General features: G+C 34.2%; 1 protein-coding gene across 1 annotated transcript in view; it reads left to right on the top strand.

Moving 5' to 3' along the window:
• Positions 1–14,386, top strand: part of LOC134844386 (cytoplasmic dynein 2 heavy chain 1-like) — a 495,494-nt gene that overhangs the window by 10,123 nt on the left and 470,985 nt on the right. The window lies entirely within an intron of this gene.

Below are 14,386 nucleotides of genomic sequence, written 5' to 3'. Positions count from 1 at the left end.
TAATTCATTATCTTCAAAACAGATTGCCCGGAAATCTATTCAAAACACTACCGGGGTAATCCACAATTTTTGTCAAACAATGATTAAAAATTTGTTATTGCTTTCAACTGAAATGGTTAAATCCTTGCTTTTAGGTTCCGAATTTGCTCAATTTTAATTCTAGCTATATTGCTTAATTGTTCACGAAAGATCTGGTTTAGTTCAGTATAATAAACAAAACTACGGCATCCACTTATATTTGCGGAATGCGCTTACATTTGCGGAATCCGCTTACAAATTGCGGAACTCGCTTACATATGCGAATTTCCGGAACAACAAGCTATATTCGCTCGTTGCGGAATCCACGACAAAACAAATTAACAGGCAAAGCTTACGTTAATCGTAACTTTGCACGGAATCGTAACTTTGCACGGAAAATTTGTAAGCGGAATCTGCCTAGAATTTGGAAAATATCTCAAGACTTGTCTCTGGATTCCAATGACCAGCAGACACCAAATTGCGCGCCTATTCAGTGCACCGTTTAAACTCTTAATGTTTTAAGCCCAGCTGTATCATCGTCGGCTAGTAAATCGAAAATGAGACGGACAAATCAAGATGAAGAAAAACTATCGAGAAACACAACTACCAGCATTAAATGAGCGTTTGCTATTTACAGAGCGGTCACTAAGCCGACAAATGAAAAAAAAAACCTAGAAAATAATCATACAAAATTTGAGAAATTAAGTTTTAAAACTTGAAGTTTAATCACAACCGACATGAATTATTATTTTTCCAAAAATAATTATCAATTTTTGCTATTCAAACAACACAAAATAAAATGACTGAACCAAGGAAACAAAAGCCGAAAGGAACTATTTAGGCCGAATAAAGCTTTTAGGCGAAAAAAGTATTAAAAAAAGGTCAGGGCTAGTAAATTAACAAATTACAGGAATAAATCATCATCACTTGCAACTGCAATCAAAATTATCTACAGAACAAGAAAAATCTATGATTTAGCAACTAAGCTGACCAAATATAAGCCGACATCAACAGCCACGATAATTCAAATTTCCCCAGAAAAAACTTTATTCATACATACGGGACTCAAACCTCAGACCATACGCTGTGAAGGCAACCGTCTCACTTCTAGGTAAATTTCATTTCAATTAGACTTCATCGCAATATCTTCAAATTAGTGCGAGATTAAAATATTTCCAGCAATATTCTTATTCTAATCCGAATGGTAATCCAAAATTTAATGAATTCGGAGATAGGAAATTCAAGATTAAGTCCAGAACAGTTTGAATTGGTAATCTTGTATGCTGATAATGCAACTTAATTAAGACAGATTATAGAGATTAACAGAACTTTGAGGTCAAAATTTAGAGATTAACAGAACATCCCAAATACCGCCACTGGCCCTCATCCCAACAACCTCATCCTAAATACTGCCTCATCCTAAAAACCGCCAATTGAAATAACCTAGTAGTCACATATATAGTTACGAATCGTCCTAAAACCGCCAGTTACAGAGCGGTCACTAAGCCGACAAATGAAAAAAAAAAAACCTAGAAAATAATCATACAAAATTTGAGAAATTAAGTTTTAAAACTTGAAGTTTAATCACAACCGACATGAATTATTATTTTTCCAAAAATAATTATCAATTTTTGCTATTCAAACAACACAAAATAAAATGACTGAACCAAGGAAACAAAAGCCGAAAGGAACTATTTAGGCCGAATAAAGCTTTTAGGCGAAAAAAGTATAAAAAAAAGGTCAGGGCTAGTAAATTAACAAATTACAGGAATAAATCATCATCACTTGCAACTGCAATCAAAATTATCTACAGAACAAGAAAAATCTATGATTTAGCAACTAAGCTGACCAAATATAAGCCGACATCAACAGCCACGATAATTCAAATTTCCCCAGAAAAAACTTTATTCATACATACGGGACTCAAACCTCAGACCATACGCTGTGAAGGCAACCGTCTCACTTCTAGGTAAATTTCATTTCAATTAGACTTCATCGCAATATCTTCAAATTAGTGCGAGATTAAAATATTTCCAGCAATATTCTTATTCTAATCCGAATGGTAATCCAAAGTTTAATGAATTCGGAGATAGGAAATTCAAGATTAAGTCCAGAACAGTTTGAATTGGTAATCTTGTATGCTGATAATGCAACTTAATTAAGACAGATTATAGAGATTAACAGAACTTTGAGGTCAAAATTTAGAGATTAACAGAACATCCCAAATACCGCCACTGGCCCTCATCCCAACAACCTCATCCTAAATACTGCCTCATCCTAAAAACCGCCAATTAAAATAACCTAGTAGTCACATATATAGTTACGAATCGTCCTAAAACCGCCAGTTACAGAGCGGTCACTAAGCCGACAAATGAAAGAAAAAACCTAGAAAATAATCATACAAAATTTGAGAAATTAAGTTTTAAAACTTGAAGTTTAATCACAACCGACATGAATTATTATTTTTCCAAAAATAATTATCAATTTTTGCTATTCAAACAACACAAAATAAAATGACTGAACCAAGGAAACAAAAGCCGAAAGGAACTATTTAGGCCGAATAAAGCTTTTAGGCGAAAAAAGTATAAAAAAAAGGTCAGGGCTAGTAAATTAACAAATTACAGGAATAAATCATCATCACTTGCAACTGCAATCAAAATTATCTACAGAACAAGAAAAATCTATGATTTAGCAACTAAGCTGACCAAATATAAGCCGACATCAACAGCCACGATAATTCAAATTTCCCCAGAAAAAACTTTATTCATACATACGGGACTCAAACCTCAGACCATACGCTGTGAAGGCAACCGTCTCACTTCTAGACCAAGTGGGAAGGCCCGTGGAAGTAGTTAAGGTTCAATAACAAAGCAAGTTCAATTTCTTGCAGATTTGTAAGAAAAGTTGGTTACGGGAAAAAGTTTAGTTACCGATAATAAAACTCTTGATCTCGGAATTGCTGAAAAGATCCAGTAACACTAAGTGATCCGAGCAGCGCAGAACATGATGAGCCTGAAATTGAGCCTGTCCCATTTCACGGCACCGTATCCGAATCAAGGTTGAAACGGCTTCAAGACAGATGGGTTATAAATTCCCAAACAAACTATTGTTCAGACAATTTTTCTTGCGTTGCATAATGAAAAGCCCCGGTTTGAAAATTAACTTTAGATGTAACATAGAAATTAAAACGCTCAGATAAAAACAACCGAGAACTAAACTCATCGGTGAAGTATTTGTCTAGCTTTTGGTTCATAAATGATTGATTTTTTAGAAAATTCATTTTTTTGTAAACGTTCTCACCGCCCGCGAAGTCAAGTTAAATAGTAGTTATAATCTCATGTAGTAGCGCTTTATTTGGATCAAGTTGCTGCCCTTATTCAGTTTGACATGATTTCTGAGCCGGATTAATTTGGCGCTGATACGACTACCCATTTACATTACCCCATATTGGCCATTGTTAAACACGCAAAACATTGCAAACAGGGCATCAATATCTTTCAGATTGTACACAGAGTTCCGTTAAAAATGCAATATAGTTTATGTGAATACAACGAGCACAAATATTCCCTGACTTTCTTTAAAATTCGATTCAATTAATCAAGACTACACGTGTCAGGGTAAAAACTGCTAGTCTCAGGGTGACAGTTTCGGCTTTTTAAGTAAAAGAAAGTATTGAATTTGAGTCTTGCACAGAATTGATGGGCACGTTTAAAATGGAATAGTCTTAAGTGCTGAAGAAATCGCCGCTCTTAAATATATCGACAACCATATATAAATTCTTTAAAGCGCACACAAACTCCTCTTTGGTATGATTTTATGACATCCATTTTCGCTTGACCAACCCTAAAATTTTATTAAGGCGCCAATATATACTAATTTCGAAGACCAGCGCGCGCCAAAAAAAACGCAATGTATTGGTCAAAATTTTCAAAAGAGTGCCTGAAAGCGCCTGTTTTTTCAAAAATTTGACTGCGGCGCAATGTTTTTGTCAAAACAGGGTTTTTATAGTGTTCGAAAAGCGCTAGGAAAATCAATTTGGTCGAACTGAGAAAACAGTCGATTAAATTTTCAAAAACTCTACCTACATCAGACAAATCATTCACAAGACCTCTCTGCAAACAAGACAAAATCAAATACAAGACTGCTTCCAAAAACAGCAAGTTTTAAAACTAGCATTGCTTTCAAACACTGTTCTTGACCATTCTGTTAACACTATATTTAACGAAAGTACCAGGTTCCAATACTTTTGCTGATGAAATGAGATAATTTCAATTTTAAAAACCGCATGAATCGATGCCTCCAAAATTTCTAAGCAACAACTTTAGAATCAAATCGAAAGAAGCTGTATAAAAAATAACATTTTAGCCAAGCTACTGGAAGAGAGCAAAAATTTTGAGTTGTATTGTACAAATGTGGATTTGAGCCAAGCTATGACGACAGCAAAGATAATCAAGTTACCTGATAGTTGAAAACTAGTGCACAAACACTGGGTAAGAAAAGTTGGGGAAATGAGTTGTTGGTTAGGGTGAAAATGACGGGTGTGAACAAGAAGACTAACAGTACAACAAGTGACACAGGAAACAAAATGATACAGTTGGCGGCATTTGAAGTAAATAGAGAGATGTGTTAATCATACCCGCTCATACCATGTAAGACTTCTATATAGATTAATATCCATCTAAGGTAAGAAACTTAACATCCACATTAAACGAGAATAATTGAAGCACTTAAGACAGATCGAATTCGTTAATGATTAGAGTACTTCTTGAACAGAGAAAAAATGAAGCGTGAAAATCATTAACATGACCGCTCCAATACTGCCCTGTCCCACTAATGCAAATGGCGTCCAAAAGACCAGCGTCTTCTTTCGAATGGCATGACGTAGAAAAATTAAATGGCACTATAAGGATTTAATATTTGTCTTTTGGCACATTATTTCCTTTTTGTTTTATAGTAAAAAAAATTATGAAAAATCGTAATGACCGAACTGTCTGATAACCTGTTTTTTTTGTGTGTTTGCGGTCGTTGGTTTTAACATCCATCGAAGCAATTCTGGCATTGTCTTGTTTTCAGATGGCAGACTAACGGGTAACGCTTGGGCACGAGAGGAATCATTCCATTAGTATAATTGTATAGCAAACAAAACACTGCAATTATATTTTTCTTTTCCTGTTCCTGTGGTGGCGGCTACTGCTTATTGCTACTTTGTACACACTTTGAAAAACAAATAAAAAGCAGCGATTTAGCTACGACTGCAGTTTTCAACTTTTGATGCCTCTGTTTTTCACCAAGTCGCAAACAGCACAATTAGCGCTACGTCACCAACTGTTCTCTAGGGATTACAAAGCTTATCAATTGTAGAAGGAAAGCTTTTTAGCTAAGACAATTTTCAGACCATATATCCACTAGACGATGAAAAGGATAGAAATTCAATCTATTTTGTACTACTTCAAATAAAAATTTGTTTGTAATCAATTTTGAATTACTCAACCTTGGTCTAGTTCAAGCTCGTTTTCAAATGGTTGCTCAAACAGAACCCATTTTCGTAATTTAACCAACCTTTGACGAAACCCACGCGGCAAAACATCACAAGTCACAAACGAAACTTGAAACCCTTTCTAAGTTCTCAATCCCTAGGTTTCTTTTTTGTCTTATTACTTTCAAATCATTTCAAAATTTGAATTCAAGCACAGGCAATGCTGAGCTTTGAATCATTTGTGAATCACAAATCTTTAGAGAAGGAAAATGAGGAAAACAACAATTTTCAGAATTTCAAATCAAATTTGATTAAATTTGGATAGGATAACGGCGAAATATTACCACGGAGGCAAAGCTGCGCGTCGCAAACTCTAGCAAAAAAATTACTGACAAGTACCTCCACAAAGTGAAATCAGAAAAGAGATAAAAATAAGCCTTGAAAAATAAAACTTTGGCTTTGGCGGAATCAATCCTAGGACCAGAAGATTTATAGTACCCTGTCCTCGTATCTGCACTACTACGTGCCCTGATAATTTGCAAACACTAGCCTCAAATAAAACAGCTACAAATGCTAACAAATTGCCAAAGCCATTCAGCAAAAATGGCCCCAAATATAAAACGACACAACTTTGCATATAATAAATTAGAATATAACAAGCAGGCATCCACATTAACTTTGCATGTAACAAATGTGAAAGCATAAAGCCAAATCATCTACAATTATGCATTTTCAAAAAATTGCGAGATATAGTGATTTGAAAAATTTCTGAATACGAGTTTTTATATTTTTTTTTGAGTTTTTTTAAAGATAAACAAAGAAGCAAAGCGGCAATTAGCAAACCCGAACGGCTGAAGCAGCTTTTAGTGCAAGAAAAACATGAGTAAACACAAGAGGCGATACAACACAAAAAACTAGGTGAGCCAAAATTTTCGTACGTTTCGAGAAGGACATCTAGGGCCCAGCTAAAGCTGGAGATACGCAATCGAAAACTTTTGAATTTCTTATACTGATGCGGGACCAAATGCGTAATTTCAAAACATGGAATTCGCCCAAAACCTTAATGTTTCTCAACTAAAGTAAGTGAGATTGAAATTTTTGAGATTTTGGAATTTTCCCAAAATTCATAAGATCTCTTACAAAAAAGTGTCGCCGCTTCGGTAGGAAAAATTGTCGGAACCGCTTGTTTCGATTATAATTTTCGTCTCAATTTGATAGGGTAGTTTTTAAGAAAAATTAAAAAGTTTCTAAAAACGCGTCAAATTTTAAAGCTCTCACTTACTCGAAGGCTTTCCGAAATCCATAACTTTTTTCTGCTAAAACCAGCCGGGAAAGTAGAGAAGATTGCAAAAATCGGGTTTCTCGTTTCAAAACTTCACCTGATAATTGGTACGGCTATTTTTTGAGTGAAAAAGATCAAAAAAAGGTCAAAATTTCAAAATTTTCACTTACTTGAAGGCATTTTTTCTAGAAAAAACTGGGCATAGCAAACTACAAAATAAACTTCCAACAACCTGTTGTTTTAATTTGACCTATGACATCATATTTGACAGGATAGTTATCGAGAAAAACCGCAAAAACTGTCAACAAATTAGATGGTTGACGTTTCCGAAAATTGACATTTCCGAAAATTTTTAAAAAAAATTTGAGCGTAACCACTTGGGCAAAAGAAATTCACCCAACCTGTAATTTCGATTGAATCCATAGACCCAGATTTGGCAGGGTAGTTCAGTAACAATTTCAAAATGTTTCAAAACACGTTCAAAAAATCAAAACTTAGACTCTTTTCCGAGGGCCATTTATTTTTGTGTCACAAAATTGGGCGTAATCTTGTATGCGAAAAAGCTTTCCACGAACCTTTTTTTGAATGAACTCCTAGTCTCAGATATGCTAGAAGAAAAAAGCTCATAAAATCAAAAAACAATTGACTTTTCCAAGGACGATAAATTTTGAGCAAAAAAAAATTGTGAGTGGCCGCTATTGCAGGGGAACTTTTCACTAGCCGTGTTCTCTAATGAATACACAACCTCAGGTTTGGGAGCTTACTTTTTGAGAAAGGTCAAGAAGATTCGAAAAACGGTCAAAAACTTAAAGTTTTACTATTCTGAAGGACATTATTTTGATTGTAAAAAAAGTTTGAGCGTAGCCGCTTATGGAAGGAGCGTTTATTCGCTTTATTCATTGAAACGAAAAACTTAGTAGAATAGTCAGAAAACGAAAACAAAAATCAAAAACATCAGTCAAACAGTCTCCCCCACAGGGTAAAGGAAAACGAGACCAGGGGATTATGCAGGCACACAAAGGTGTAAGCAGTTTTTCCATTGATAACCCTTTTTGAAAATTTGTAGAAAGGTTTTTGAGAAAAAAATATAAACTTTTGCAAAAAAATTCGAAAGCGCCTCAAAAGAATAAAATCAAAAATCTAACCCCATACATTTTCATATCAACTGTTTTTATCAAACAGGACTTTTGGGAAAACATGGCAAGCAAGACATGTGAAATTAAAATTAGCAACTTCGACCATTTTTTAGCAGACACCAATTTAGCTAAAAAAAAACTCTTTTGAAAAAACTTTTGAAGTTTCAAGTCCCCCTGAAACTACCATGTAGGAACTAAAACCGATCCATTAGTTAAATTTAAATTTTCACGAAATAGTGCATGTCAGCTATATATTTCCTAAGGTGTTTTTGCATATTCCATAATCCCAAAGACACCATCAGAAGTGATTCAACTGAATTTGTTAAACTAAATGTTAAGACGAAAAAAAGTCCAAACTCCGATTTGATAACGCTTGCTAATCGCAAGCGTATTATGCTTTAAAAGTTTTTTTTAATAGAGCAGTTCGTGAATTCGAACCGCGGACCTTCAGTATAGGAGTTTTAAAGCGTCCAAACACAAGAAACCAATAAACCGGCAGTTAAAAAACAAGCTGCTATGCTATGCTATAACCATACCCAACAGACAAGTTAAAAAATGTCAATAAGACAAGGTGATCAAAGATACTAGCGATTAACATACTAGCGTTTAACGACCTCCAGTGTATCAAACAGAATAGATATGAAAGCTGCTTATACAAAAACTATATGGAAAAAAATAGCGATATGAATGCAACCGTAAGAAACGCAAGGGAATCCAACAACGCTTTTGATTTCAGAACTTGAACATTAAAAAAACTGACTGGTCAAACTAAAATGGTCAAACTTACTAAGATACTGGGTTTCAGATTTTCGTAAACGAACTCTAAAATGGCCGACAGAATACAACTGCACTTTCCATGTTTCAAAAAAATTGAAACAAAATCATTATAATTGGGATTAAAATTCATAATTGGGATTCAAAACCCAGCGTAATTAATTATAAAACATCAGACTATTTTTTTCTTAAATTGATTGCAGGTTCAATGAAAAAAAATTGAGCGATAATATTAGGATGAGAGTCTACATATGCATCCGCTGATTGGAGCATGACAACACCCCAACAAAGAGTCGACAATTTCAAAACTTGAAAAATATTTATTTGAAAATTAACACGTGAAAAAAAAATATTTGAAAACTAACACAAAATGAAAACATCATATCTAAGAAAGCAAAAGGCGTTGAGCAGTCATAATTAGAGCCCAGACGAACATCCGGAGTACCTTCAGAGCGCCTCGCCATAGTATTTCGAACTTGAAAATCTGAAAAAGCAAAAAAACGGCATATCTCAGAAACTGATATGAGTTGAGCAATCAAACTTGTAGGCAAGATCTGCAAACTCTGAGAGTACCCCGAGAACACCCCACTGTAGGGTTGGCAATTTGAAATGTTTCCTCCCTAATTCAAAATTCAAGGTTTTTTTTGCAATCGCCATTTGAGCAGTCGTCTTTGGAGGCAAAAATTGCAACCACTGAGAGTACCTCGACAGCACCTGACTACAGGGTTGGGAATTTAAAATTTTTCCGAATTTTCTGAATCTAAAATTTTTGAAAATTTCTGAAAAAATCATGGAAATGTCACATTTTGGAATATAAAAAACTTACAGCACCTGAGAGCACCTCACACAATAGAGTTCAACTTTTAATCCAAGTTACTTCAACAATTTTGGAAAAAAAAATCTTTAAAAACGTTTATCTCGGAAACTAAAACCATTTGAGCAGTCTAGTTTAAGGTAAGATTTGGAGCCACTGAGAGTACCCTGAAAGCACCCAAATACCGGGTTGAGAATTTCAACTTTTGTTAATTTCTAATAAAATTTCTTAAAAAATATTTTTTTCATCAAAACGTCAAATATCGGATAATGAAAGGACTTGAGCAATCAAATTTGGAGGCACAACCTCCAACGCCTGAAAAAACACTGGCAGCATCTCAGATCATGGAGTTGAAAACTTCAATTTTTGTCAACTTTTTATAAATAAGTCCTGAGAAAATTTTTGAAAAAATCATTAAAAAAACATCAGATCTCGCGAATTAAAATGATTTGAGCAGTCATATCTTGGGACAAAATTTGCAACCCACGATAGAACCCTGAGATCACCCAACGCAGGGTTGAAAACTTCAATTTTTGCGGAAATTTTAACCCTAAGTATTACGAAAATGTCCGAAAAAAATCACAAGACATTCGTACCTTAAAAAAAAAGTTTCGTTATTCATATTTAGAGGCCCAATTTTCAGCCCCTTGGGCAACCCTGACAGCCTCCCACTTTCGAAAATGTTGAAAAAAAAACTAGTCTATCGAAATGAATAAAGCTAGTTTTGAAGCAAAAACATGCTAAGAAAAAACAAAATGAAATTATCATCTGAAGAAAACTTACCATGCGGTAGCAAAGCAGGAAGTACTGCAGCAGAGGCCCTTCACGCCGAAAAAAACTAGTACAAAACTTTTTTTAATCAGAAACACAGTCAAAACATTCAGCTAAAAAAATTACCCGAAAAAAAAACTTAAAAAAAAAATGAATAAACTACAGCTACAAAAACCTCATGTTCATAAACATCCATTAAAAAGTCATTTAATGAGCGCTAACAAAGGCGACAGAAAATCACTACCAAAAGAAAAGGCAAATTTCTAATAGGTGAGTTATTTAAAATGCTAACATAAACAAAAATATGTCTGTTGGATAATTTTGTTCCTAATAGAGGTTTCCAGGAATCGAGTCCAGTGAGTCCTGTGCACAAAAGTATAAAAAACCGGATAATAGATTATGTTCCATTCCGTATGGAAATTCAACACAGAGACGAAGCAGAGCTTCGCATCACTTGCGATACCATAAAGTAGCATTGCAAGCTATCAGACAGGAAAGGAAGCAACTAAATAAAAAACCACAAATAAAAAAATAATAAAATTGTCTAGAATGATGTTCTATTGGCAAAAAACACGTCCCGAAACACATTTGATGGCGTTTGATGAAAATTTAAAAACATTCGAGGGAAAAAATTGTTGCCATGAAAAAAATTGAACTAATAAACTTTACTCTGAGATTTTGAACGTTTTGTGCAATCCGGAGGGAAGCATACAAAATATGGCTCCCTCGAACGACACCAAATTAGGTCAGTAAGCCGATAAAATATAAAACGAAAAGAATAAGGCCAAAAAAATTAAGCGAAAAAAAATTTACAAGGGGGGTATAAAAATTGAAAATATACGAAGTCAAAGTTAGTAGAATTACATCTTGGAGGAGTAAATGAAAACATGAAAAGCAACTACACTAAAAATGCATACATCACAAAAAATTATAAGACGTGGTAACAAAGCCGACAAAACGTAAGCAGACAAATAAGCCGACAATCTTTTTGAAACGGAATAATTCTCGTTTGAAAAAAAGTCCAGGTCAGATTCGAACCCAACACCTTTGCCGCCCTAAGCGTATTTACCTCCAGACTAAGTGTGTCAGAGACCTCCAGCCTAAGTCTGCCATAGACTCTTGGTAATTTGAATTCACTATGAACCGAAAGATTCTGTTAAGCATGTTGTTAACCCGAAAAAAAAACTATTTTCCGATTTGATAACGCTTAATAATCGCAAGCGGAAAAACTCGGAACCAAAAGTTGCTTTTCCGGCCAAATGCCTTTTTTGTTAATGGAGAACGTATTACGTCATTCATTAAGCAAACGAGGTTAAAACTAAATCACAAAATTTTGCATTGTCCAAAACAAATAACACGAACGAAAAAAGTGTCTTCAATTCGTTCATTGACATAAGAATATAGCCAACTGACTTGGAAAAGAGTAATTAATGAATGCAAGGAAACAGAATAAAAACTTGTTTTTTAAAAGAGACTTCAACTTTTGTAGAAAAAGTATATGCCCTTAAAGCTCTTTCACCTTCAAGAAAAATTCTGATTGTTACTTTTTGGATGTGATTTTAGAAAATTAGACCCATGAGTAAATTTTCAAGTCCGCTGGTACATCTTAACATTAAAATCCACTTTCGTTACTAAAAGTCGATCACTAGAAATTTTTTGTTACCGTTACAACTTTGCTCTTCGATAGTGGCTTTTGTCTTTCTTTTAGCAATGGAAATGAGCTGAAATTGAAGTGAAATGAAAAGTTAAACCGCGAAAAATCAAAATTGAAAAATTGAGCTTGATAAAATTTCAAAACTTTTTTCCTGAAAAAAATACCAAGACCTAGATAAAATCATTCACTACGTTCACTGCCCCTCAAAAATTTCAAGCCAGATTCTCGTCATAAAATGCTTCAATATTATACACAGAGGCGAAGCAGAGCCATGACACGCTCCCAAAAAATGACAAACAATCTGGAAAAAATGACAAACAATCAGTAGCTCAAAGCGAGATTGCAACCAACAACTGACCAGCGCTCGCATGCTTTAGTACTTTCGTTGTTGTTTGAGTGGCACCAAATACAAATAGACTCAAATTTGCAAGCAAAAATTTGGGATATAACAAACTGAAGGCATTCGACTAACTTTGCGTGTCACAAACTGCAAAGCATAAAGCCACATTATGTATAAATTATGCATTCCAAAAAATTGCGATATATTGAGTTAGTGAACCAAATTTTCGTATCTCTATATGAAGGACACCTAGGGCTCAGCTAAGGCTGGAGGTAATTATTTGACTTTATAATTTTGATGGGGAACGAAATGCGTAATTTCAAAAATTGAAGTGCCCACGATCTTTGTTGTTTCTCTATACAAGTTTCTATAAAATAGTCAAAATTCAAAAATCAGTAACTTTTTTTCTGCAAAACGCAGGTCGTGACTGGTAAAGTAGGGAAGATTCCCAAAACCGGATTTCTCGATTGAACACTTAATCTGAGACTTGTCAAGTAATTTTCGAGCCTTAAAAAGAACTTCAAAAAACGGTCCAATTTTCGAAATTTTCACTTGTTTGGCAGAAAGTGTATCAAAAAAAATTAAGCTTTCAACAACCTGTTGCATCCATTTAATTTATGATATTAGTTTTGGGAGGATAGTTATCGAGAAAAAGCCCAAAAAACAGTCAACAAACCAGAGAGCTGAAATTTCCGAGAACTAACTTTTTGTTTTAAAAAAAATTGGGCGCAGCCGCTTATGTAGAAGAGATTCACCCAATCTGCTATTTGGATTGAACCTAAAAATCTAGGTTTAGCCGGGTAGTTTTCGAGAAAAATTTTAAAAAACTTGTCACAAAATTGAAATTTTGACTGTTCCGAGGGTCACAATTTGTTTTTTTTTAAATTAAAAATTCGGGCGTAGTCGCATAAGTAAAGGAGCAACTAAAACATGCTCTTTAGATTGAACCCCAGATCTCATAAATTGAAGATAAGTTTTTAGTCGAATTTACGAAGCGTAAACAAGGCAGACAATCTTTGAGCAGACACCAGTTGAGCCGAAAAAAATACTATGTAAAATTTTTTCCCCTGAAACTACCCAGTAGAAACTAGTAATCAGCCAGTAGTAAAACTTGAACTTACCAGAAATTGAGCACGTTTGGTTACTGCAGAAACCATTCAACTGATTTTGTTAAACTAGTTGTTAACTAGAAAAAAAGTCGAAATTCCAATTTGATAAGGCTTGCTTATCGCAAGCGTGATTATTGTTAAGTTGTTTGAAACAAATCACTTTTGTCGGTTCATTTGATGAAATAAAAAGGCATCAAATGTGCTATTCGAATAACAAAGCACATGCTTTGAAAAAGCTGCACCAAAAGTGGCACCAATACTTGCGACTTACTTTGGAAAAAAAGAAGGTTCAAATTAATACAATCGCTTCGCAAGAGTAAAAATACAATCACGCAATCAAAATATTGAATGTTTTGACCAGTATCAATAAATTAACTAACAAGCCGAAAATTGATTTTTAAAAAACATTTTTGAGAGGGTGAATCAGTCTTGCAAAATCTTTCGTTTCATTCGTTATAAAAACAGCAAAAACTAATCGAATAAAACTATTTAGAAAATAAGCCGACGGAATTGAAGCCGACAGATCTCGGTATTCCTCGGAACTTGATATACTATTAACCAATGGTTCAGTGATTTTAAAAAAGTTAAAAAAATCTTCAGGCTCGGTTAATCTTTTTTCTTCAAACGAAACGGCAAAATGAAAAAAAAAACTGGGCTAGAAACTAAAAAGAAAACTTCAAAAATCAACTATCGAAAAACTCAAAAAAACTGCGAAAAATGTGCAAAAACTAATGAGCTACTTTATCTGTACCTAAAGGAATGCTATATGTTCAGCCGAACGTACAACCAAAACCGCAAGTGTTTGAGCCAATTTTGTTACTTGAACTGAGAAAAAACGAAAACAATTCCAAAAAAAATCAAAAAAAAAAATGAAAACATTCAAAAAACCGAAAATTTTTTTCAACCTCTTTGACTTTTAAAAGGAAAAAAATTTCGGTTTTAAGAAAGTTTTCATTTTTTTCTGATTTTTTTGGAATTGTTTTCGTTTTTTCTCAGTTCAAGAGGTTGATTA

The sequence above is a fragment of the Symsagittifera roscoffensis genome, chromosome 1 (assembly GCF_963678635.1).
Source record: "Symsagittifera roscoffensis chromosome 1, txSymRosc1.1, whole genome shotgun sequence".
In the NCBI taxonomy this organism is placed as follows: domain Eukaryota; kingdom Metazoa; phylum Xenacoelomorpha; order Acoela; family Convolutidae; genus Symsagittifera; species Symsagittifera roscoffensis.
This window is presented reverse-complemented; position numbering and strand designations above follow the sequence as displayed.